This window comes from Teleopsis dalmanni, chromosome 1 (assembly GCF_002237135.1).
Source record: "Teleopsis dalmanni isolate 2A chromosome 1, ASM223713v2, whole genome shotgun sequence".
Lineage (NCBI taxonomy): Eukaryota > Metazoa > Arthropoda > Insecta > Diptera > Diopsidae > Teleopsis > Teleopsis dalmanni.
This window is the reverse complement of record NC_051846.1, coordinates 92,326,558-92,353,129: the sequence shown is the minus strand read 5'-3', so window position 1 is coordinate 92,353,129 and position 26,572 is coordinate 92,326,558.

Sequence of the window (26,572 nt, the reverse complement as noted above, 5' to 3'; positions counted from 1 at the left end):
TGCTTCAGGACGTCCTTCAATGTCGATTGGTAAAACAGAGATCTTCGTAATTGGCCGTTTCACAATGGCGGACTGTGTTTTTATGGTTACGACACGAACAGCACCGTCCGTGCCAGGATGGACTTGGATAATGCGGCCAAGCAACCAGGAGCTTGGAGGCAATCGTTCATCTCGAAGTAGGACCAGTTGACCGGTTGCGACATTTGTTTGGCTTTTAGTCCATTTGTTTCTGGCATGTAATTGTGTTAAATATTCTTGGGACCAACGGCGCCAAAAGTCTTGATACATCTGGCTTAACATCTTCCATCGGAATAGTACACCAATCTTTGTATTTAGCAAATTAGGTTCAGGTACGGCAGATGGCGCTCGTCCAATCAAAAAGTGTCCTGGTGTCAACGCGGATAAGTCTGTGGGGTCATCAGATAGAGCCGTAAGCGGCCGCGAATTTAAACAATTTTCGACTTGTTTTAATAACGTGTAAAATTCTTCAAAAGTTAAAGTTGCCGTGTTTACTACACGCTTAAGATGAAATTTCATGCTTTTTACTCCTGCCTCCCATAGGCCACCAAAATGAGGCGCTGCGGGTGGTATAAAGTGCCAATTTATGCCAACGGTTGATGCAAACACAGACCCAGCTTCAATTTGTTTTTTAAATAATTTAATTTCATCTTTCATTAAAGCATCAGCACCGACAAAGGATGTACCACGATCGCTGTACATATCTGAGCATATGCCACGGACTGATACAAATCGCTTTAACGCTGCTAGAAATGTTTCAGATGTCATATCACTCACAAGTTCCAAATGAATAGCTCGTGTAATAAAACATATAAATAGAGCCACATACCCCTTGTAAGTACGTTGGCCTCTCCCTCTTGTCGCTCTCACATTAAATGGACCAGCATAATCCACGCCCGTGTGCATGAATGGCTGTGATATATTACACCGTGCTGGAGGTAAGTTACCCATAAGTTGTGCTTGCGGTCGACAGGCTTGACGAAAACATGTAATGCATTTGTTAATCACTCTCTTCACAGCGGATCTTCCTTCAATAACCCAAAATTGCCGTCGCACATATGCTAATGTTGTTTGAGTTCCGCCATGTAATGTTCGACTATGAGCGTGATTAATAATCAACGTAGTAAAATCATGACATTTGGGTAATATCATTGGACATCGTTCATCTGAAGGAATATTCGCATTTTGCAGTCGTCCATTTAGACGCATAATTCCGTCGGAATCAAGCTTCGGATTCAATTTAAACAATTTACTTGATTTGTTGATTGGATTGCCTTTCCGTAAAGCGGCATAATCGTTGGTAAACTCGGTCCTTTGTACAATTGTTACTAATTTTTTAAGAGCCGTATAACGTTCTTGCCAAGTGCAGAAACTTTCATCTCGACGCATCCTTTTTTGACACGCATGAATAAAACGTAGACATTGCGCCACGACTACGAGTAATTTATCAAGAGTAGCATATCGTCCAAATATTTCCCACACTTCTGTTGATAACTGCGTAGTTAATGAGTTAATCTCTTTTTTCTCAGGTAAACTGTCAGGAGTATGATTGATTTGGTGGTTAGGCCACATTTTCTCATTTAAGCGAAGCCAAGATGGTCCATACCACCACATCAGATTATCTTTTAGTTGCAAAACGGTACTGCCTCGTGATGCACAATCAGCCGGATTATCCTTTGTTGCAATATACCTCCAGTCTTCAATATTTGTCATTGACTGAATTTGTGACACTCTGTTTGCCACGAACTGCTTCAATTTGCCTGGATCAGTTCTAATCCACCACAGTGTGGTTGTATTATCAGTCCACAAAATACAGCGTGATGGTTGACACTTAAATGTTCCTTTTACCTTGTGTAGAAGTTTTGCTGCTAGCAATGCTGCACATAATTCTAAACGTTGTATAGACGTTTCTTTCAACGGGGCTACCTTAGTTTTACTAATAAGCAAATTTACAAAACTGGTCGTACCGATGGTTGTTTTCGCATATACTGCAGCCGCATATGCTTGATTTGATGAATCACCAAATGCGTGTAATTCAATTGCACTTGTCGAAGTGGTGTTTATCCAACGTGGGATTCGAATGTGATGTAATTGTTGTAAGTCAATACGAAAGTTATGCCAAATGTTTGCCATCTCTATTGACAAGGGATCATCCCAATCGGATCCAGTACGCCAGAGTTGTTGCAGAAACATCTTTCCTCGAATGATAACCGGAGCCAAGAACCCAAGTGGATCAAATAACTTCGATATGTCAGACAACATTAGTCGTTTTGTGTAATGATGGTTGTCACAAGTTACATTGACGTTGTAACCAAAACTGTCGGATTTTGTATACCAAGTAAGACCAAGTGTCTTAGTTTTATACTCGGTGTTAATTTCCACATCGTCGGCGTGAGCTTTTACGTCCTCAGTCAGAGTGCTTAAAACGTCATTTGAATTCGAATTAAATTTACGTAAAGTGAAGCCTGCAGTTGCTAGAAGCTCCTGAAGTTCGTGCAATTTTTCTGCAGCTTCGATTGGAGTGTCTCCACCTGATAGTACGTCATCAATGTAAAATTCATTTAGAATCGATTCAGCTGCCCGTGGAAAACGAGTTTGCTCCTCTTTTGCCAGAGTACGCAATACTTTGATGGCAAGATATGGAGCACAATTAGTCCCATATGTTACAGTGAGCAACCGGAACGTTGTAGGGGCGTCCCCGTGTCGAACGCGCCACATTATTCGTTGCAAATCCACATCTTTGCTATCAACAAGAATTTGCCTGTACATTTTCTCGATATCTCCTGTAAACACTATAGGGTAATGCCGCCATTGCAAGATGATATTTGATAGATCATTTTGTAATCTGGGACCTATATGCAGACAATCATTAAGAGATATTCCGCTCAAACATTTATTAGAAGCATTGAAGACTACGCGAAGCTTCGTTGTAGAACTCGATGCTTTATAGACACCATGGTGAGGAAGATAACATGTTGAAGCTACATCATACGAGTGTGGCACCACTTCCATATGGCCACAGGTCTGATATTCGTCCATGAAATCTTGGTAGAGTTTGTACATATCCGGATCTCGGGTTAATCGCTGTAACGTGCTGTTTAATAATGCAAGTGCATTTAGTTTACTTGACTTAAGTGTTGCCAAGTCAGCTTTCTGCTGGATTGGTAGTCTAACTACATATCGACCCGTTGCGTTGCGTACAGTTGTACGCTCAAAAAAATCTTCACAGTACATTTCATCTTTTGTTAACGGAACGTGGTTTGTTATTTCTTCCAATTCCCAAAATTTATGTAGCATTTCGTGCAATGTTGCCCGAGTATGACAGCAATTAACTTGTCCTTTCACTGAAATACCCTTTCGTCGCGACAGTCCACCAAAAATTACCCAACCGAGTTGCGTATATTGGGCAACAATATTGTTAGTTGGATGCCGTTTTAGTCGCTCATAGACAATAGCAGCATAATCTGAAGCGCTCAAAATCATATCGACTGCCCCCGGAACCTGTAATTGAGGATCAGCTAAATCTAAATTCATGAACTCACCAAGCGCTTCTTTCGGTATGGGAATGGTTGGGGTAACGCTACCCACTCGTGGAAGTATTAGTGCAACACAATTCATGTTGAAATCGGATTTTAACGAATGGATTGTAAATGAAACTATTCCTCTTGAATTAGCGACCCTTTCACCATTTGCACCACTCACCGGCACTATGACATTTGTTTTGTCCAGTTTTAACCGCTGCACGATGAATTCGCTGACAAACGTTGCTTCCGACGCGCTATCCAAAAGAGCTCGCACAATAAGCTTCTGACCAGAAGGACTCCTTACCTCTATCAATGCAGTGCCAATTAAAACAGTCTGTAGATGTAAAGTTCGAGCACCTTGATTAGCACTGGAAATGTATGTATTATTTGATGTGACAGCGTATTTCTTAGTCGCTTCAGTGGTCTTTTCCGGTATATTTGAGTAATTAGTTGCTCCACCACTTCCACTATGGTCATGTAGTAATGTATGATGCGCTGCATTACATCGCAGACACCGATATTTCGATGGACAATTATGACCCATGTGTCCCGTTCTCAAACAATTGAAACACAATCTTGCAGATCTGACTACCTCATATCTCTTTGTCCCAGTCATTTGCCGAAATTCTGCGCAATATGCCAGTAAATGCTTACCTTGACAATGCACGCATTGTTGAACAGTAGTATGATGGCTTTTCACGAACCCCTTTGTTCTGATAGGTGTTACAAACTTTTTCTCCTGATTAGAGTTATCGGTCATGCTATTAACTACCTCCAGCGAATGTATTCGATTTTCTAAGAAACTGACCAGCTCCTCAAATTTTGGAATTTGTTCTAAACTGGTTGTTGACAGCTCCCAAGCTGAGCGTGTTTTCGTGTCTAATTTTTGGAGCAGGGTAAAGACCAACCAATCGTCCCAATGCTGCACTGGACGACCCAATTGCTCTAACGCACGCACAGCTGACGTGATGGTGTCACATAACAAGCGTAAACTATTTGGTAAACCATCAGACACCGTTGTTAAATTAACAATTTGTTTTAAATACGCATTAAGAATGATCCTCTTGTTCTCATACTTGCGGACGAGTAAACTCCATGCTACTGCCCAATGTGCATCTGTTGTAGTAATGTTGTCTAGGGCGTGTTGAGCGTCCAACACTAACGCATCTTTTAAATATTGAAGTTTCTGTGTATTAGACAATGCAACGTTATTTGATACAACTGACGTGAATAAATCCTTAAATGCGTACCAGTGCAGATAATTACCATCAAACGACGGAATTTTAATACGTGGTAAATTAGACGTCAGTTCCATGCTTGACACACCTTTAATTACAGTTTCGTTATTACCTGGAGATTCTATAACTTCAGTGCTTTCTAACTCATCGATTAGCTCTCCCATCATTTCCGAATAAATTATTTCAATTTCCATGTAACTGTCTTCGCTAACTAACGCTTTTATTGTGTCACTCACTTCTTCCACCTTTGCACCGTCATAAATATTGGCCAACAAATCTTCTCGAGCTTCCTTGTACTGCGTCCAGTAACTTTCCAAGAGATTCTTTCTGGCAGTGAAGAAACCTTTTGTTTGCTTGCTTTTTGCCGTTTTCCGTATGTTGGTGGAGAAGTTTTTCAGCAGGGATTGCGTAGCTTCCAATTTTCTGGCGATTTTTTGCATTTTCAGATTTTATGCGAATCAACTGTGATTATTTTCGAAAGTAAATAATTGTGCCCAGCGGCTATAAAATTTGGTAGATATGCCCAGCGGCTATGAATATGAAAGATACGCCCAGTGGCTATAACTTTGAGAAATATGCCCAGCGGCCAGACGAAGCACGCGATCTTCGTAGGCAGCAACACACAATTGAACGCAAAAGATATGTTGCTCCCCGGAAGGGATGCCAAAAATGTTCGTTAAATGCGGTTTTTCCTTCTTTAAAGTTTCAAAGAATATTTCATTTATTTATCTCTAATATTACTTATCATATACAACATATTTTTAAATGTAATTAGAACAAAACTCAAACAAATTTACTGCACAACACGAAACACAACCGAACACGACGGATGCTCGTACAACAAGAAGAATGAAACAACTTGCTAACCATTAAAAAAAACCCACACACAGTGGTTGCCAGATTGATTTAGATAATTTTAAACAGTTGTTAATTGTATAATTGTATACTATTAGCATGTACTAACTGTTTCTTATTTTTATTGTTTCTTATTTCAATGTTTCCATTGTTTTCTATACTCTCTATTCTATAGGCACCCGTGTATTGACTATCTAGCTTATGACCTACTTCATTCCTAAGTAGAACTTTATCTCCTATATTTAATTCTAATTGCTTATCTATAATTATTATCTAGACTTATCTAGAAGTGTTTTGGCTCTAGTGTACGCTATTTCTAATCTTATTTAATTTCTTTACTTTAGTCATCTATATTATATAAAGGATCTACATTACTAATGGTATTAAATTTATTAAAACCTTGGGGAATTTTTTCAAAAATAAGCTCGTATGGACAATATCCATGCACCACTGATGGGGTGGTATTGACACAATATGTGAAGTATTTCAACCATTGATCCCAGTCGTTTTTATCGACCGATATGTATGATCGTACATATTTATTCAATGTTCGGTGACAGCGTTCCACAATTCCGAGTGTTCCGATGTTACATTTTTTATTTTTAGATATTTGCATATATCAGTTACTAGAGAATTCAAAAATTGCCTTGGCTGCAGTATTTGTACTTTTATTTGGTATTGGGATAGTTACTAAATATTTTGTTAAGTCACATATAAGTGTGACAGCATACTCATTCCCATTCTCAGTTTTAAGTAATGGGCCAATGGTATCTACCAATACTGTGTCAAAAGAACTTGTTGGCGTATCAGTTATTGTCATTGGTAATTTTGTATGATTGAGAATTTTAGATTTTTGACATTTCTGACATGATTTGGTCATGTTTGCCCAATAGAAATGTCTTTTAATTTTATGTAAAGTTTTTGTTATTCCGCAGTGTCCACCTTCCGCTGGGTCATCATGATAATTTTTTAAAATTTTTCTTATTTCTTCCTCTTTAACATTGTCCTTGGCCTTAAATTTATTTACTGAGACAAATTCGAAAATTTTCTCACTAGGTGCCATTTGTACTTTTTTGATGCGATGTTTGCAGGTTAATTTCTCTAACCTTGGGAATAATTGTCCTAAATCAATTTTCTCATTGACAAACAGATCATCAATTATTATTTTTTAATAATTTTATTTCCACGTTTTAAATAACAGTGGTTGGAAGTCAATTTTAATTTTATTTGTTTTCTGACGTCAGCACTATTAATGACTTCGTATATATGGGGCTTTTAGTACTTTAATTGTTGGTCGAGGGTATTTATTTCTTTATTTTGTTTGGTGGTTGATCTAGTTCTCATTTTGAAAATCTTTGTTGATTTTTCATTCATATCTTTAAAATTGTCTATCGTTATTCTCTATAGAGCATCGGCAATATAATTTTCTTTACCTTTGAGATACTCCATCGTGAAATCGTATTATTCGAGATCTAATATCATTCGAATTATTTTTGAACTCGGGTTTTTTATTGAGAAAAGGTAGGTTAATGGGCGATGGTCGGTCTTAATTATGAAATGTGTACCATATATATATGGTCTAAAGTGTGTTACAGCCCAATGGATTGCAGTGAGTTCTTCTTCAATGGTTAACTTGTTACTTTCTCCTTGAGTAAAAGTCTTTGAAGCGTACGAGACTGCAAGTTGTCTACCATCATGCTCTTGGCTGAGTACTGCACCACAAGCATGCTTGCTTGCATCAGTAGTGATACAGAATGGTTTTTAAAATCTGGATACTGTAAAATAGTTGGATTTATAAGTTCATTTTTTAGATAATCAAACGCTCTTTGGCAATCTTGTGTTCATTGAAATGGAACTTCTGGAACTTTTTTAGTTAATCTCGTTTTATGTCGAGAATAGTCAGAAAATTTTTTTATGAATCTTCTATAGTGGTTACAAAAAGCAACAAATCGTCGTGCTCCACGACGATTATTATATCATCAAAAGTTTTCAAGCAAGGAAGTATAAAAAAATTTGAAACAGCTTTTAACAAATAAATACGAACTTGTCTTTTAACATAATTGCCACTGATCTCACTAACACTGGATTTTCAACAATTTCAACATTTTTTAAACCTTCTAAATCTTTAATATAGTTTTTTGACGACCCTGTATCCACCAAGAACTTTAACCACTTTCCTTTAAATATTCTTTCTACATATGGTAGAAGGGTCTTTGGTCTAAAAAATTAACATAATCTTCTTCTAATTCTTCAGGATTTTGAAATTCCACAGAATTTTGCAACAGTTCTACACTACGATTGTTTTCATCTTCATAATTACCTAAATAATTAACTCGCTGAAATTTTCTTGGAATCTGAGCGGACCCCATCGATCTTTTTAGCCCAAAATTGTTGTTTGGAGCAGTTCCGACAGTTCATACTAACATCTAAAATAACTGGCTGTGATTGCTGCTGTAAATTCTGTGAGGATAAACTCTCTTTCTAATTAAAAACTGAAACTTTGAAACTTTGGTACAGATTGGAAATGACCATTATTATCTGGACGATTTCTAATTTGAGTATTAATCTGATGTGACATTTGTTATGGTCCAAATCTGTAATGCGGAGAATTTAATAAACCTGGTTGATTTTCAGGAACATTTCTATAACTATAGCCTCGAAAAGTTTCACTTTGCTGATAACAAATTGGGTTTGATCTATGTTGCGTTTTAAAGTTTTGTTATTATATGAAGCACAGTTATTATTATAAAAATGATATGTTTATTATACTAGAATCAAATCAAAACTGCAAATGTTACAGTGATAAAAATTTATTTACAGTATCAATAATTAAAGCATAAGTCAAAACTTCAAATATGTACTCCAAACTCAAAAAGATAATAAAAGATAATAAAAGAACACTCCCTCTCGCTATCTTCACCCAAAAAAAAAATACAAGAAAATTCAATTTTTATACAATCCAAATTTTGAGATCAAGTTATTATGCTTCTCAACTGACAAAGATTTAGTTAATTGATCTGCTAACTGATTATCGGAAGATATATACTTAACAATAATTTCCTTTTGTGATTGCATATCGCATGTATAAAAATATTGTATTTCAATGTGTCGTGTATACTTAAATGATTGTGGATTCGAGACCAAGGTAATCGCCTGTTGATTGTCACAATAAATAGGTGTCGGTAAATGTTGAACCATACTTAAGTCTGACATTAGTTGTCTCAAACACACTGTTGCTTTGGTTGCTGAACATAAAGCCACAAGCCCAGCTTCAGTTGTTGATGTTGCAGTAATAGTTTGTTTTCTTGAACTCCATGCAACGGCACCATTGTTAAATACTATAATCCAGCCAGTTGTGCTTTTTCTGGTATCAGGATCTCCTGCCCAATCAGAATCGCAGTAGCTTATAATCTTATTTTTAGTGTTTCCCATTGATGAAAACGTAACACCTATATCAGTTGTACCTTTAAGATATCTAAAAATACGTTTAACACCTTTAGTGAGTTTCACTAGGGTTTTCCATGTAACGACTAAGAACTCCAACTGCATATGCTATATCCGGACGTGAACAGACCATAAGATACATTAATGACCCAATAGCTTCTCTGTAAGGAAAATGTTTATCATTAGTGTGATCAGTTTTGAAGAAAATCATTCCAGGAACTGTTGGAGAAGAAACAGAAGAACAATCAGTATGATTAAAACGGTCGAGTATACGAAGAATGTAAGCCGATTGATAAATTTTTAATTTTCTTTTATCTCTCTCCCTCTTAAGCTGCATGCCGACAAAAAATTCTGCTTCTTTATAAGTAATACTAAATTCAGTATGCAATTTATTCAGCAAACTCATAATTAAATGTATATCGTTACCACACAGCAAACCGTCATCAACATAAAGCGCCAAATATAAAACCGAATTTTGGGATGCATATGAAAACACACATCTATCAGAAAAAGACTGCTTAAAGTTTTGACGTCAAACATCATCATCGCTGGCAAAACCACACGGCTGCTCCATATAAATTAAGTCATCTAAATCGTCATGCAAAAATGCTGTTTTAACGTCAAACTGGTAAATTTGAAAATCTTCTATTGCAGCAATTGATAATAAAATTCGAACTGATTCATATCGTACTACAGGAGAATATATTTAATCATAGTCAACTCCGTATTTCTGTGAACAACCACGCGTTACAAGTCTGGCTTTAAATTTTTCAATTTCACCTTTTCCATTGAGTTTTCGTTTAAAGATCCAACGGTTCGTAATTATGTGTTTATCCGGTGTACGTGGAACTAGAATAGAATAGAAATAACAGGGTACTAGCTCCCATTTCAGCAGAGCACTGCGACCATGATTGATCTTTTGTGCTACAACAGACCCTAACTGAACAATAGACATTCCGCCTTTCGAATGAAGGTCAAAATGTCGGTTGTTGAGGACTTCCTAATGTCGGAAGGTGAAAGCAATTCCCGACCCAGTGATCTCCTCCTGACCCAGATCAGAGCTGGGCAGTCACATAAGATGTGGCTGGTTGTCTCCTCTGCCTCTAAGCAGAGTCTACAATCTATCTCTTCAGATAGGCCCATTTTGTTGAGATGGTAACGTAGCCTATGGTGACCCGTTAGATATCCCACTAGCATCCTCAACTCTGTTCTGCTGAAAGTGGATATCTTATTGTAGCTATAAGGGAGAACCAGCTCTTTAGCCTGACGGTTACCTCGACTGTCGCGCCAGTAGCGACTTCTCTCGGTTGAAATCCAATCATTGATTAGAGACCTAGTTGTAGACCAACTTAATCCACAGAAAGGTTCTGGGCCACATATTAGAGTGGCGGATCCTGCCCGTGCAAGACTATCGGCAGACTCATTGCCATGGATTCCTGTGTGACCAGGCACCCAGCACAGTGTCACTTTATTATTGCTTGCCAGCTGCTGCAGTGTGTCATAGCAGTCTGCTAGAAGCTTTGAAAAAAACTTCCAGGAGCATAACGCTTTAATTGCTGCTTGACTATCTGAATAAATACAGATTCGGGCGCCTTTCAACCCTTTGTTAATGTTGATACGAGCGCAGACCTCTATGGCGTCAACCTCTGCTTGGAAGACAGTGGGCCATATACCCAGCGCGAGCGAGATTCTGGTGTTAGGACCAAATATTCCAGCACCAACTCCTTTGGTTTTTGAGCCATCAGTATACCATGATATCACTTTTGGTTCAAATCCAGGAGTGCCATTTACCCAGTCCAGTCGATCGGGTATGAGGACTTCGAACTTCCTACCGAAGCGAAGTTCCATGTTCATGCGATCTGTCCTATCGCAGATCTCTATGCCAGGAACTAGTCTGCAGATAGAGTTTTGACTGACGAGACTTCCGTGCATGTCGATGACAGGGTGTAGCCTAGCTGCACTCATAGCTGCTGTCTTTTTAATAAAGAGATGCAGAGGGGTGAGACCCACTATGGACTCCAGTGCTGATGTGGGACATGTTCGAATAGTTCCCGTCATAGCGATACATACGAGTCTTTGCAGTTTATTGCATTTGACTATTGCAGCATTTTGTTGCGCTTTATTCCACCAAACAAGAGCTGCGTAGGTTACAATGGGTCTGACCATTGTGCGGTATAACCATGATATAATTCTAGGACTTATGCCCCAGGTTCTACCATATGAGGTCCTACATGTCCACATGACCCGGGTGGCTTTGCCAATTATATTATTCAGGTGAGTGTTCCAGTTAAGACGCTTATCTAGGGTGACCCCCAAATATTTGACTTCATCGGAGCATTCGATAGCCGTATCCTTAATAGATAGGGACCCAATATTTACTTTGTACCTTCTGGAAAAAGGCACAATTACTGCTTTTTTTGGGTTAATACTTAGGCCTTCTTTGATTCACCAGTTCGAGACTTTGTGTAATGCCGCTTGCATTACATCTGTAATTGTGGTGTCAAATTTACCTGTAACAATGATTGCCAGGTCATCTGCATAACCTATGGCATGATATCCAGATTGCTCCAGTTTAACTAGTAAGTCATCGACTACCAGCGTCCATAACAATGGTGAGAGAACCCCACCCTGGGGGCAGCCCCGTACAGCATTAATGCTGACGATAGTGCTACCTAACTTGGAGGATATGTTCCTATCACGCAACATTCTATCTATCCACGTTATTGTACATGAGTCTATATCTTTACGGGCCAGTGCTCCAGATATGGATTCGTAAGATGTGTTATCGAAAGCTCCCTCTACGTCCAGAAATGCACATAAGGCGATCTCTTTAGATTGAAACGTGCTTTCGATTTTGCTGACTAAATGATACAGCGCGACCTCTGTAGATTTGCCTTTTGAGTAGGCATATTGGGTGGAGTGGAGTGGGACAGTTTGTTCCAATTTATTCCGTATGTACAGATCAATCAGCCTTTCGACGGTTTTCAATAAGAAAGACGTAAGACTAATGGGTCTGTAGGACTTAGGTTGGTCCATAGGTTTGTTCCCAAGTTTGGGAATGAAGATCACGTTCACTCCTCTCCAGGAATGAGGGATATAACCCATAGTAAAACAAGCCCTAAAGAGTTTTATTAATGGGTCTATGATGATATCTATGCAATTCTGCAATAGAGCAGGGTAGATACCATCGCCTCCAGGCGCCTTAAATGGTTGAAATGAGTTGATCGCCCATTTCACCTTGTCCCTGTCAAAAATAACACCAGATAGTGCGTATTCCTGACCTGTAGGAGCAGTAACTTCCCTATATGAATGTGATGTGGGTGGTCCGGATACGGAACCAGGAAAGTGTGTTTGCAAGAGAAACTCGAGGGTATCTTCACGACCAGTAGTGAATGATCCGTCGGGTTTTTTTAAAAGTCCTACTTCATTTGTTTTGACCTTATTTAAAGCCTTGTGTAGTCTAGCAGCCTCAGGCAACCTATCAATACTATCACAATGGCTACGCCAGCTGGCCCGTTTGGACTGTCTGATTGAATTGTTGTAGTCGGTGAGTGCAGTTCTATACTGTTCCCAACTACCAGAGCGTTTTGCTCTATTGAATAAGCTTCTTACTAGTTTACGCTTATTAGCTAGTTGCGTGTACCACCAAGGAACCTTACCTCTAATCGAAGCATTACCTGCAACCGTGCTGTTGTGAAAGGAGGTCAGTAAAACCTCACCTAAATGGTTTGCAGCCAACTCTATCTCTTCACGAGTTCTTAGTGGCCTAGCTAGAGAAAAATTTTCGGAACCCACCAAGTCCCTGTACCTAAGCCAGTTGGTTTTCCTCGGCCGGTACACTTTATCTTGCTGCTCGGATATACTGGGAATTTCAAACCTAATATGTTGATGGTCTGAAAGGGACACTTCGTCCGACACTCGCCAATTCCATATAGATTCCTCAATACCCCTAGTGCAAAGAGTGAGATCTAATACCTCTTCTCTAATTGCATTAATAAAAGTGGGTTTACTACCTTTGTTAGCTATACTTAATCCTACCGACATAATATAATCTAATAGGTACTCACCCCTTTTGTTATCATTGCTGCTCCTTGATTAGCTGTCGCCCAGTGGACTTGCAGAAAATGATCAGCTGCTGGACTTCCGATGGTGGAATGGTTACTTCATCACCTGGGAAGTAGGCAGAGGCCATGACTATATCTGTGGCCCCTCCTAGTGTTGGGACTTCGACTAGAACCGCTACTAGGTCTCTAGAAATAAAGTTTGTTAACGGAAGATATTTTACATCTCCACCGATTAGGATAGCTGCACGTGGCACTGCTATCGAACGGTCATAAACCAGCTTACCTGATTTTGTGTTGAGACCCCGTATTTGGCCATCAAACACCCACGGCTCTTGGATAAGTCCTAGAGCGATGTTATTGATTTGGGCAATTCTGCACAAGGTGGCCTCCCTTAGCATGGTGCAGATTTACCTGGAGCACTTCAAGAGCGCTCATTATGTCTCGTTAAGAGACTTACGGACGAGACTTTCACGCTTGTCTCGTCGAGAACCTTTATTCCTATCACCCTTTGATTGCTTCGGTAAAATTTTTTTTTATTTTCTGAGGAAAATAGCCACGAACTACATGAGTTCGTGGGAAATCTTTTTCCTCTACCACGTTTAAAGCGAGTCCGCTTTTGGCCCCTATGTGGCCTGAAAGTTTCTTGACCCACTCCGCAGTTTTTGCATCACTGCAGACGATAAGCAGCCACCCCGTTCTAGGTAAACACCCTTCGAACTCCGGCTGTATTTCGTCGTTGTGTTGCTCAATAGCAACATTAATAATGGCTTCTTGGAGAAGCGTGATTTGCTCTGTAGAGAGCGAAGTGCCAGCCGGATCGGCCGACGTGAAGCCTAAGCGTACGCCTTTAACAGCTAGGCTGTACGATGGCTTGGTGAGCCCCACGTGAGCCACCTTATGTTTTTTGGCGGGAAACAAACCGGGGGATTGCTCCTCTGATCTGACCCGCTTATTTGCAGGTGGATGTTGCATAGCAATTTTAAGAGCCTCTGCCCTGCTATGGCTATGCCGCCTTAAACCTTCTTCTCTCACTTCTTTTAAGGTGAGTAAATTTTGGAGATTCCAAAGTGAGGTTGCCAACTTTGGATCCAACGACAGTTAGACCGGATTTTTGTGATACCACGCTGCCGGTGTCGGAATCATCAGATTCAACGGTTTCGGAATTTGAGGACAAGACCTCAATAATTTCCTGCCGCCTTACCTGAGATCGCGACGAAGTAACTGCTGGTGCGTACACCGTTTCCGCAAGCGGAGAAGTAGACGGTGGCCCGTCCGGATCCATTTTGACGCACACAGTAGCGCTGTCGAAATGGGTGGAGGCTTCCAGCCCAATGGCCGGCACACACTCAGCTACAGATAATTCCGGAGAGGAATTATTTGAAGATGATGCCGTTAGAGTGACATCAAGCTCATTTGAATTGTTTAATTTGTCCATACGAAAATTGTTTAAATTCGGGATGGGAAGGTCACACACGACATAGCTCGTTTATCGTGAGAAGTCTAAGTTAAAACTGGAGGTCAACAGGTATCCAGAGTTCGCATATTAAAGACCAACTATCCATGGCCATTCATCCCTCGGCATATGCTGTTCCACCTTGGATTTGAGCTTTGATTTAAGACGCTTTTACATGCGTCCGCCCGATTACAATTAGCCAGCACTCATAGCAGAGACATGACCATACTATGAGCCTGTTTCTAGCCGCCCCCGCGTAGAGGATGTAATCACACTACCGACAGTATACAGCAGTTACGGCACATACACAAAGTACGTGTTTATCCCCCTGTGTATCTGACGGCTGACGGCCGTACGTGGAACTAAAATCCATGTGTTATTATTTTGTAGAGACTCTAACTCTTCTTCAATGCCTTTTAACAATTTTTTAGCATCTGTGCTATCTATGCTATTCATTGCTTCATCTAAAGTTTTAGGTTCTAGCTGTGCCATAAAAATTTCAGCAATATTTAAAGAATTCTCAATTTCACTTGATTTCTTTCTTTGACGTGTGTTATATGGACTTCTTTGAAATAGCAATTCATTATCTCTATCTATTTCGATGTCTCTGCAAAATTTTGTTTTGTGTTTTCATCTCTGTCACTTCATGTGGGTCTTCTCGTTTTTCATTAAAAATGGTATTTCTTCTTATATAAATTTTATTTGAAGTAGGCTCGTAAACTCTATACGCTTTACATTCATCATTATACCCAATTTTTTTTTTGTTTTTTTTATTTATATTAAAACAAAATGTAGAGTTTAAATTTACAACAACTAGTCATATTGACTAACAAGAGGTTTTTTTTATTACAAGTAAGTTTATCTAAGTCTATCTAGGGTGAGCATATAGATACGAACTAGTCATCTCCTTGCTGGTTGAAACGCCTCAAAAGGTCATTAGGTTTGAAGCGGCATAAGCGTCTATGAGTGACATCATAAAGTAGCGCTGGAATGGTGCTGTTTAAGTGTTGTCTCAGCCTGTCATAATGTTTTTTAGCAGCCTTCTGAATTTCTTGCTTGACAGTAGGTATTTCAAGGTCACGATGTAGATCAGAATTTCGCACGTACCACGGAGCGTTAACTGCATCCCTGATTGCTTTGTTTTGAAATTTTTGCATCATATCCATTACATGTTTTTTCTCACAACCTCAGATTTGGATACCATAGAGCCAGACCGGCTTGAAGACTTGTTTATAGATCACGAGTTTGTTTTGCTGAGATAATTTAGATCTCCTTCCAATAAGCCAAGTTAACTTTTTGTATCTTATTTTTAGCTCATTTCATTTTTTCTTGACGTGTACCTTCCATCTCAGTTTGGCATCTAGACTCATACCCAGATATTTCGCAGAATAAAGTACAAACGCAAGTGACAGCTTATTTTCAAAAAAAATTATTGTTAAAAGTAAAAATGTTAGCGCTTCTAAAAAGTTAATAACAAGCAAATTAATCAGATAAATGAAACATACATGTTTAAAAATTTAATAATTACATTTATATTTATATTTTTTATTAATAAAATTAGAAAAACACATAAAAAAAATTTCAAATTTCAATGTGAACTTGCTCTATCTGAATTAGTTCACATTAGTTAGCACGTTCTGTATATTATTATGGTCGTTTCAAACATTTTTCTTTGATAATTGGGCATTTTCTTTTTGTACCATCATCAGCTTACGCCGCAATTGGAAAACTGAAATAAATAAAAATAAAAAAAACTTACATTGTTTCTTTTTCTTTTGTTTTTCTTTATTCTCTTCTTGACGACGTTGGCGGTCCTCTTCTTCTTGCCGTTGACGATCTTCTTCCTGCCGACGTCGCCGTTCGTCCACTGCCTGACGTTGCCGATTGTTTTGTGGCTGACGTCGCCGATCGTCCTGCGGTTGACGTCGCCGTTCGTCCACTGGCTGACGTCGCCGATTATTCTGTGGCTGACGTCGCCGAGCGTCCTTTGGTTCACGTCGCCATTCGTCCACTGGCTGACGTCGCCCATTGTTCTGTGGCTGACGTCGCCCATTGTTCTGTGGCTGACGTCGCCCATTGTTCTGTGGCTGACGTCGCCAATATTGTTGTGGCTGCTGTTGCAGAGGCTGAAAGATACAAATATGATTAAATGTACTTAATAAATATATCAATAAAAATGTATGTACAAAATTTGTGTCAAATTATTGAATATTTAAAATACTTACATTATAATTGATCACAGGGATCATGGGGTAGCCCATATAAAGTATTGGAAATATATTTTGATTCTGGAATAATTAATTATAAATTATTAATTATAAATTTGGTTATAATTCAATTATAAATTTAAATAAAAATAAAAATATGTAATTGTTAAATATTATATTTGTTATTATATAATTTGTAATTAAAAGTCAAATAGACTTTTAATGTTCTTATTTTTTTTATTTTATTTTATTACACTTTACTTACCATTATCTAAACTTACACTTTTACCACAAATAAAAAAAAATTCTCAAAAACTTAACACTGATAACGTTCCGCGACAAAAGATTAACGCAAACTAAATAGATGTTGAAATTAGGCAAATGCATTGCTTGTATTTAGTATGCATATGTAAGTATATGCAACATATAACAATACATAATTATGCTTCTTTCTACTAATCTAGGATTGCACGCAAAATTTGCGTTAGGCGCCGGACAGACCGGTGAGGAGAAAAAATATTTTCTCCCAAAATAAAAAAAAATCAAAAATGGTGTTAAGCGCTGGACTTAACTTACCATCCATACGTATGTAGGTATATTAGGGATATATATATGTATACACATATGTACATATGTATATCAATTTTATATTTTACTTATTTAAAGGTGTTTGCATTGTTTTTTTAATATTACTTTAATTATTTAAAAAATTTAATGTTTAATTTATTACAATATATTTACAGTATATTAGAGTAGTAAGCTTACTTAAAATTTATACTATTATTAATAAATACATTTTAATATAACTAAATAATTTAGTTTAATATATTTTAATGTAATGAATTAAATATTATTTAAAAAGCACAAGCAGTGGGTGAAATAAATATTTGGATCATTTTGTTATTCGATCTGTTCAAAAATTGTAGACAAAAGTTAAGGCACTTGCACAAGCATATATAAACATAGAAACCCACCCTCAAATCACTATCCGCTGCGCACAACACTTTCGCATTTACTTTTTGTGTTTTTGTGATGATGTCATTCACTATAGACTTCTCAAAAATCCTACGAAGTTTAATGCACAAGTATGCAGGTAAAAAAAGTTTGTCAATGCGCATAGGCAAGCAGAGCTATGATATGCAATAAATGAAAAACTTCGAAAAAAACATAACGGCATAAAAATCGCTAATATAAATATGTACATACATACATATGTAATTTAACACACATATTATTTGTTTTATTTTAATTTTTTATATTATTACTATATTCATTTTAATCTTAAATTATAAATAAAAAATAATAAATACTAAATGTTTATATAAAACAAGAATAAATTATAAGAAAATTTTATATTCACATACTATATGTATGTACATACATATATATGCTGTATGTAATGATATGCTGGATAATTGCATACGCATTATAAAAATGCATGAAAATTATTTTTTTTGCTTCAGGATTGCATATAACCACGTGCATTATTATCAAATGGCGACAGACAGACGGGTGGGGAAAAAATATGTTTTAAGTCTCCGTTTTACACATATTTGAATGTATTGTTTAGAACTAAATTGAAATCAATGTATATATGTACATATAAAAATAAGTAAAACCAATTAATATACATATTTAATAAATAAATGCTTATAAATAATTATTATAAGCATATAAAGCATAAACTTGATGATGCATGCGCATAGAAAAAAATGCACGAAACTATTGTGACGCCAGCTATATTTTATACCTATGCACATACATACATAGTCTGATTAAAAGTAAATACTTGTAAAAGCAAATATAATCATATAAAATTAAAATAAATGAAAAATGTGATTGCTTTTTAATTTTTATGGATAAAAATTAACATGTAAAATATGAAAAGTACATCAACATAAAATTGTATATTTTTTATATTTATTTATTGTTTTATATCTGATACGAATTTTATAATTTGTCTAATTGACAGATTCTAGTACATTATATCTATTTATAGTTTACTAAATAAGTTTTAATTTTATTTTACCAGTTCTACCACTTCGATAATAGTATACCGGTCATAATTATTTGGTATTATTACCATATTTTCGCTTCGGAATTTTCGCAACCGCCTAGTTCTTCGTGGCTATTGTTTTCAATATGAACAGTATGCTGAAAGTTCTCCACGTTACAATGATTAAGATTTTCCTCAAGCTGGTCAGAAATTGGTAACTTTGTCTTTACCGATCTACCAAAAAATAGTTGAGACGGCGACAACTGCATGTTGGACACTGATGAAGCGTTATATTCCAAAACATAGTAGTCAAACTGGTCTATTTCATTTGCTTCATAGCAAAATTTTAGGAAATTCTTCGCTTTTGCTACGCCTTTTTCTGCCAAACCATTGCTTTGTGGACACCTTGGGTTTGAAAATTTTAGCTGTATATTACAGTAATTCGCAACTTTTTTGAAATGCCAGCGAACCAAATGGATTATTATAACATCTAATAGTTGATGGAAATCCAATTTGATGGAAATAATAACACACATATTATAGTGTTCAGATGTTTTATTCTTTATTTTTTTACAAATCATAATCAAATACGTATCAAAAACTGACACATAATCCCCTCCCGCATACTCGAACAGATCAATTGCAGCCCAGACGGCTGCAGGATATACAGGTGCAATTTCCTGTTTTAATGGTTGCATTTGATTGTTACGTTTGAACTGCTCACAAACTTTACAGGCTGTCACAGTTTCTTTAATCTGTGTACTCATATTTGACCAAAAGTAATATTTCCGTGCTCTAGCTAACGTTTTATCAACTCTCAAATGTGGCTCGTGTAGCCATTGACAAATTCGTTTTTGCACCTTTGTTGGGATTACCAACCGGTGATCTTTAAATAACAGCCCCTTTTCATAGTGTAACTCCGCTTTTACCAAAAAGAGTCCTTAGTGTAATCAAATCAGCAATTTTCCCATTGACTTCCAAACCCGTTAACTAAATCAAGACTAGTAAATGTTTTCGTTCCTGCAATCTGAGTAGAAAAATTATCCATTGTTAAAAAAAAGCAGTATTCACGTCAAATGCACTTGTTTACTGGCTTGAGATCAAGACAAATACGAAACGTTTGGTTTTTCAAAAACATACAAATTATATACCCATTCCGTTGGGTAATCAAGTTTGGACATTATTCCTTCTCGCTCTAAGTTTTCTAGCTTAACTTTCAGTTAATCTTTTAAGCTTAATGATATACGTTTTTTATAATGCAACGATGGGACTAAGTTTTCTTTAAGCGTAATTGTTGATTTTCCTGGAAACTTGCCCCACACCTCAAAAACATCTTTATTGGCATCAATTAAATCCACCCTGCTCGTCGGCATTTCTGTGTTTTTATTTATATCTATTCTTTTAATTATTTTGTTTATATTGTTTTTTTTATTTATTTTGTATTTTTAAATATAATAGATGCTTATTAGCATAATCCGATTCGTGAATTTTACATATTTCAATGACTCTAGCCAATCCTTCATCACGCTCCACTAAAACTTTTAGTTAAAGTTTCTTATCGCGTTTTCTAATGATTATACGATTTCTCAGCATACGATCTTCATAAGATTTGCAACATTTACATATAAACTCACAATGCGGAAACTGCTTCCGTAATTCAGTCACAAATTCCTGAACGCCTGTTTTTCTTTTTGTTCTATAATATTGAATTTTTACGACTCCATTGCTATGTTCTTTCGCGCAAAAAATAGTCATCAAATTTTTTGATTACTTCATTAAGTGCGGTTGTGTTTTGCATTTGAACCAACATCAGTTAAAAGTGAAAAAGGAAATTATTAAATGAAAAATAAACAGAATAAAACGGAAATTCCTAAAACAAACACAAAATTAAAAAGGCATATTATAAAAAAAAACAAATGTACAATTCCAAAATAATCCAGCTTTTAGTGTTACAAAATATTGTGTATAACATTTAATTTATGCTAATGGTGATAATTTTTTTTAATTCGTAAAGAAATTTTCATAACGTAATTTTATATATTTAATTCTTATCCAATTTTCTCTGGCCAAAAATAACGACTGCCTATTTCTAAGAATATCAAATTTATCTACAAGTTTTCCCGCTCCTGCAGTATTCTCATATCATCTTTTTTTTTGGTTAAATAAATCATTTTGATATTATCACTCCGCTCTCTAACTCAGCCCAGTTCCGTTCAATATAATTGTGTATATCTCTCGTATAAAATTTGTATATGTTATAATTTCTGTGAGTCTATTTATGTTATAATTCTTTTGCGTTAAACCTATCTTTATTTTGTAGTTAATGAGTTAGTTAGGTGGAGGGAGGACGAGTCCTCTTCAATTAGCTAAAAAGCCGTTTTGAATTCACAAAAACCTCGTAATAGTGGGTAGAAGATAGAAGGTCAAACTAGAACCAGCCAGAGGCATTAACAAAGGCAAGAATCTGGCTAATGCTAATTCTGGAGGTATCGTCAAGTGAATTGAAGAAGGAGCTCAAATATTTGACCTGGAAAAAGAGACATCAGGTGTTCTGGTGTCATTTCCTCAAGAGCTGGTAGACACGCACTACAAGAAGTAGCTCAGGGTAGGCCGAGTCTAGCTCCATGCCGTCCTATGGACCAGTGTCCTGTAAAGACAGATATTAAATCAGATACCTCAGATTTGTTTCTAAAGATTAAGTCAGAGGTTCTATGTTTGGAATAGACCTAGCTGCTGAGGCAGTAAAGGTATACTCACTGTTTGCCTGTCGCAAAAAATGGTCATAAATCAGCCTAGCAGGCAGGGATCGAAATAGGGGTATCCGTGGAAAAGGCGCCTTGTTTAGCAAGCTCGTCAGCGCGCTCGTTTCCCACAATATTCGAATGCTCGGAAACCCAGACCTGAGTTACCTTGAACGTCTCGCTTAATTCATTGATAATTTCCTTACATTCTTGCACTAATCTCGATGACAAATAGACTGCTGATATAGCTTTAATAGCTGCCTGACTGTCAGTTAGAATGTAGAGTTCCTTTCCGTTAAAGCCCATATTTAAAGCAAGAACACTTGCCATAGGAATGGCAAAAACTTCAGCTTGAAATGTTGAGATGGAATCTGAACGATGGTATGAATTACTAATCATTAGGTCCATAGAAAATATTCCGGCTCCAACGCCCTCATCCATTTTAGACCCGTCGGTGTAAATCGCTATCTTTCCTAGTGCCAGACATTGTCGTCACAACCTATTAGCAAAGCTAGCTTCTCGGTCTGCGCGAAGTTTTGGACTAGTAATACCAGCTCTGGAGGTCACTCTTCATCGTGTGGCATGTGGGCAGATACTATTAAAACCGCAGGCTTTTCCTTCCGCTCAAACCGGATGGTGGTGATATCTAAAAGTCTTAAATGAGAGCAGAGAAAAGCATTAAGGAGCGTTTTTGCTTAAATTCACGATCTAGGCTTACCCTGTCCTTTAACGTAAAAATGATTATACCCATTGATGTTGTGCCCTTTGACATATAAGCTATGAATCCAGGGCTCTTGAATGATGGCAAGGTCAATGTCCTCCTGTCTGAGTAAGATACCCATATGTTCCGTAGCACACTTAGAGTGTTTTAGATTTATCTGCATGACCTTGATCAGTGACACATCAACAGAGTTATCGATGATGAGGTCATCTTATTAGTGCCCTCAACCTCATCCAAAATGTTATCCGGTGGTGCATTTTTGAAAATTTTAATTTTAGCCTTCCGAATGCCGTAGCAAAGCTTGCAATCTTTAGCCACATTGACTGGCAAGCATTCTTCATTAAATAGAAGGCGGTAAGATTGGCTGTGGTTTTGCGGTTCTTCAGTTTTGAGAACCGACCAGTCTTCCATCTGGATTTCTTGATTTTGTACTTTCAGCTGCTGCAGAAAAAGCAAACGCGAATTATGTGTTGAAATTGAAACACATGTAAAATTATATTTTTTAATCTTTATTAAAACACGTTCATCTTAAGACTAACTTACTTTTTATTTTTTTAGCAAACCAATGCATGTTCAATAATTTGTGTGAACAAGGTACTGTTACCTTTTCTAACAATAACTTAAGGTCGACAAATTATTGAATCTGCAATATTGTTTTGCACATTCTTTCATTCTTTTATATATGACAAATTATGTTAAATATTTATACTACGTAGTATTCTTAAATGATACCTTTCTTAAAAGGCGCAAAGGGAATGGAACGTAACTCCTCCACCCCTTGTTACAAAATACTCCTGAATTTTGTTGGTTATTAATAATATTAATGAAATTATATTTATATAAGTAGTATACATACATATGTTGATAATTTACGATAAGCAATAATTTAACCATGTTTGAGTCAATACTGAGAGATCTGTTACAGATTTTCAGCAAATTTAAATGCAAAATTTACTTTATGTTTTATTATTAACTAATATGAATATATAGATATTTGAGTTAACTCCGATTAATTCTATATTTGGTATAATTGAAATTAACTTACATATGTATATATACATGTAAAGAAATTAGAAAGAAAAAATTACATTACAAAAGCTTTACTAATTTGTATTAGATGTCAATGTATAGATATACAGATTAATATATAAACGTATTTTAACAGATTTTCAAATAAAATAATTTCATAAGTATAATAGTTCAATATATATATATATATTCAATATAAATTATAGTTTACAAATGTATAGTATAGTACAGTTGTATAATCAATATTCTTATATATGCTTTCAATTTTTACTCGTAGAGCACAAACAATCATAGTGTACCAAAACCGTTTTTAGATACTATTATTATGGCTATTATGGCTTTTTTTTCTTTTAAAGTGAAGTAAAAATAAATTACAAAAATAAAAAAAATTTTTTTTTTTAAAAAAATTTCTGTTTTTTAAAATATTCTTTTCTCCTAAGTTCAGATTATCTATGTATGTTATTACTACAATGAGTGTTTGCAAACTTCAAGGGTCTTTTGATATTGCATACATCAATATTTTGTAAAGATAATTTTCTAAATTTTGGCTAACATACTGATTTTACTTTTTTCTATTCTATCTTTAATTATATTGCGATCTATAAGCTTGTCTTGGACTATAAATGGAGTTCTTTTAATTGTGATGTGATAGGAGTTGTTATAAAATCTAATGGCTTTGAGGATTTCTGTTGTAATTGGTAGTTTATTTTCTAAGTTTAAAACACTTATTTTTTCCGTAAGTGTATTATTCAAACGTTCTATGTCCGAGTTTCCAGTATAATTGTTTGGTTTCGTCACATGAAATTCTATTCCTTCTTCGGAAAAAAGATATTTTATATTTTCCGAATTCAGTTCGTTTTAAAAAACGAATTTCTTAATTTTTCCTTTGATTGCTGAAAAAGCTCTTACTTTTCCTAATATTGTCTGACAATCTATCTTTAAAGCGAAAGGTTATGGCATGTTTAGAAAACTTGTCAATAAAAATGATAAATGTTTGATGCCTGTTTACGTATGTATCGACTTGTACTATTTCACTGGTTGTGGAAAGTGTCTCTGTTAAGGTAAATTTTTTTTTAATAAGATTTCTATCATATTTTGCTGCGTTACAAATGTCGCAGTTATTTATTATTTCATGAATCCTGACTTTTAGTTTTGGATGATATATTCTCGATTTTAAGCCTTCGTAAGTTGCAATAATTCCAGAATGTCCTGTTTCATGCTTATGAAACAATGATATTTGTTTTGCTAGTTCATTTGGATTGTCAATATCTTTTGCAATATAGCTACATTTTACAAATATGACTTTTTTATCATTTGAATATGTATGGATCAAAGCTAGTTGTAATTTATTATATTCATGATCGTCAAGTTCAGAAAAAATGCCAACTTTACCTTTTGTAATGTGACTTCGGACGATATTCGCGACACTATTTCTATCTAAATTATTTTTATCTATAAAAATACGCTTCTTTTTAAATGTACAAATTGATTCAATTTCTTTATTTTGCTTAAGAACAATTTGTGTCTTAAATCGATTAACTATCGTACTTAGGATTAAAAAATGGTCATATAAATTTTCTTCTTGTGAATAAATCGTTTGGCTATCCATTGATTCATTATCATTGTGAACTATCCTTGATTCATCATTGTTATTAAGTTTCTCCATAGTGTTCAAATTTTCAACACGTGGATTAAACATTTTATATATTTCATTACTGTAGTCATTGTTATCAATAGTATTTATTTTGTTTGTGTTATTATTAATTACTTAAAAAATCTGCAATTTTATTTTGTTTCCCTTTAATATAATCGACATTTATGTCATATTCACCCAATGATATTAACCATCTTTGTAATCGTGGATTTATGTCTTTTCCTTCCTTCGTATATAACCATTTTATTGGTTCATGATCGGTAAAGATATCGAATTCTTGTTCGTAAATATAAGGGCGATAATATTTAGTTCCCCATACTACCGCAAGAAGTTCTTTTTCTATAGTAGAATAGTTTTGTTCGTGAGCATTTAAAGTTCTTGATGCAAAACAAATGGGGTGACCTTCTTGAGACAAAACAGCCCCAAGTGCTGTGTTGCTAGCATCAGTATATAATTGAAATTTTTTATTAAAATTTGGGTACTTAAATATAGGTGGGTTAGTGAGGATATCTTTGAGTTTTTCAAAGGATAATATGTAATTTGGATCATTAATATTAACTTTAGAATCTTTTTTAAGATAGTTAATCATTGGACCAGCTATTTTGAAATACTCCCTAATGAACTTTCTATAGAATCCTGTCATTCCTAAGAAGGATTTTATTTGCTTCTGATTTGTGTGCAATTTTAGTAACTGAATACTTTTAGTTTTGTTTGGGTTAGGTTTTACGCCTTCAGAGGTAAAAATATGTCCCAAGAACTCAGTTTTTTTTCTTAAAAAATTTGATTTATCAATTTGAATTTTTAATCCAGATTGTTCCAATCGCTCAAATACTTTCCTAAGATTAGTTACATGTTCTTCCAAAGAAGTACAGAATATCAATATGTCGTCTAAATAGACAACACAAATTTTATTAATTAAATCTTTTGATACACAGTTCATCATCCTTTAAAAAGTGGATGGGCATATGAATAAATTCCTAATGACCGAATGGGGTTGAAAAAGCTGTTTTTACGATCTGACTTCTTGACAAATATTTGATGGAACCTTTTGCTAAATCTATGATACTAAAATATTGAGCTTTTCCTAATTTATCTAAAATTCCCTCAATATTTGGAATTGGAAACATCACTCAATATTTGGAATTGGAAACTTATCACTGGTTGTTATTTCGTTTAAATTACGATAATCAATTACAAGTTGCCATTTTTGTTTCATTAAGTTATCAAGTTTTTTTTTTACAATCCATAATGGACTATATGGAGAATTGCTGGAACTTATAATTCCTTGTTTTACATGTCCGATATTTGTCTCTCAATTTCTTTCTCTTGAATTTGAGGATAACGATATATTTTAGAATAAACTGGACTTTAAATTGTAGTGATAATTTCGTGTTGTGTTTCATTTGTTGCTGTAAATATATCACCTTCTTTATAAAATAGATTACTATATGTGTTTATAACCTCGGTTATAGCACTTTTTTCTTCAAAATTTAAATGGTCTAGATTAATTTTACTTGAGTCAGAGAATTCTAATGCACTTATTTCGCTTAGGATATATGAGTAACTATTATATTGGAACAATATTTTATGCTGGTTGATAGTCAAATATCCATTTTCTAGGTCAACCT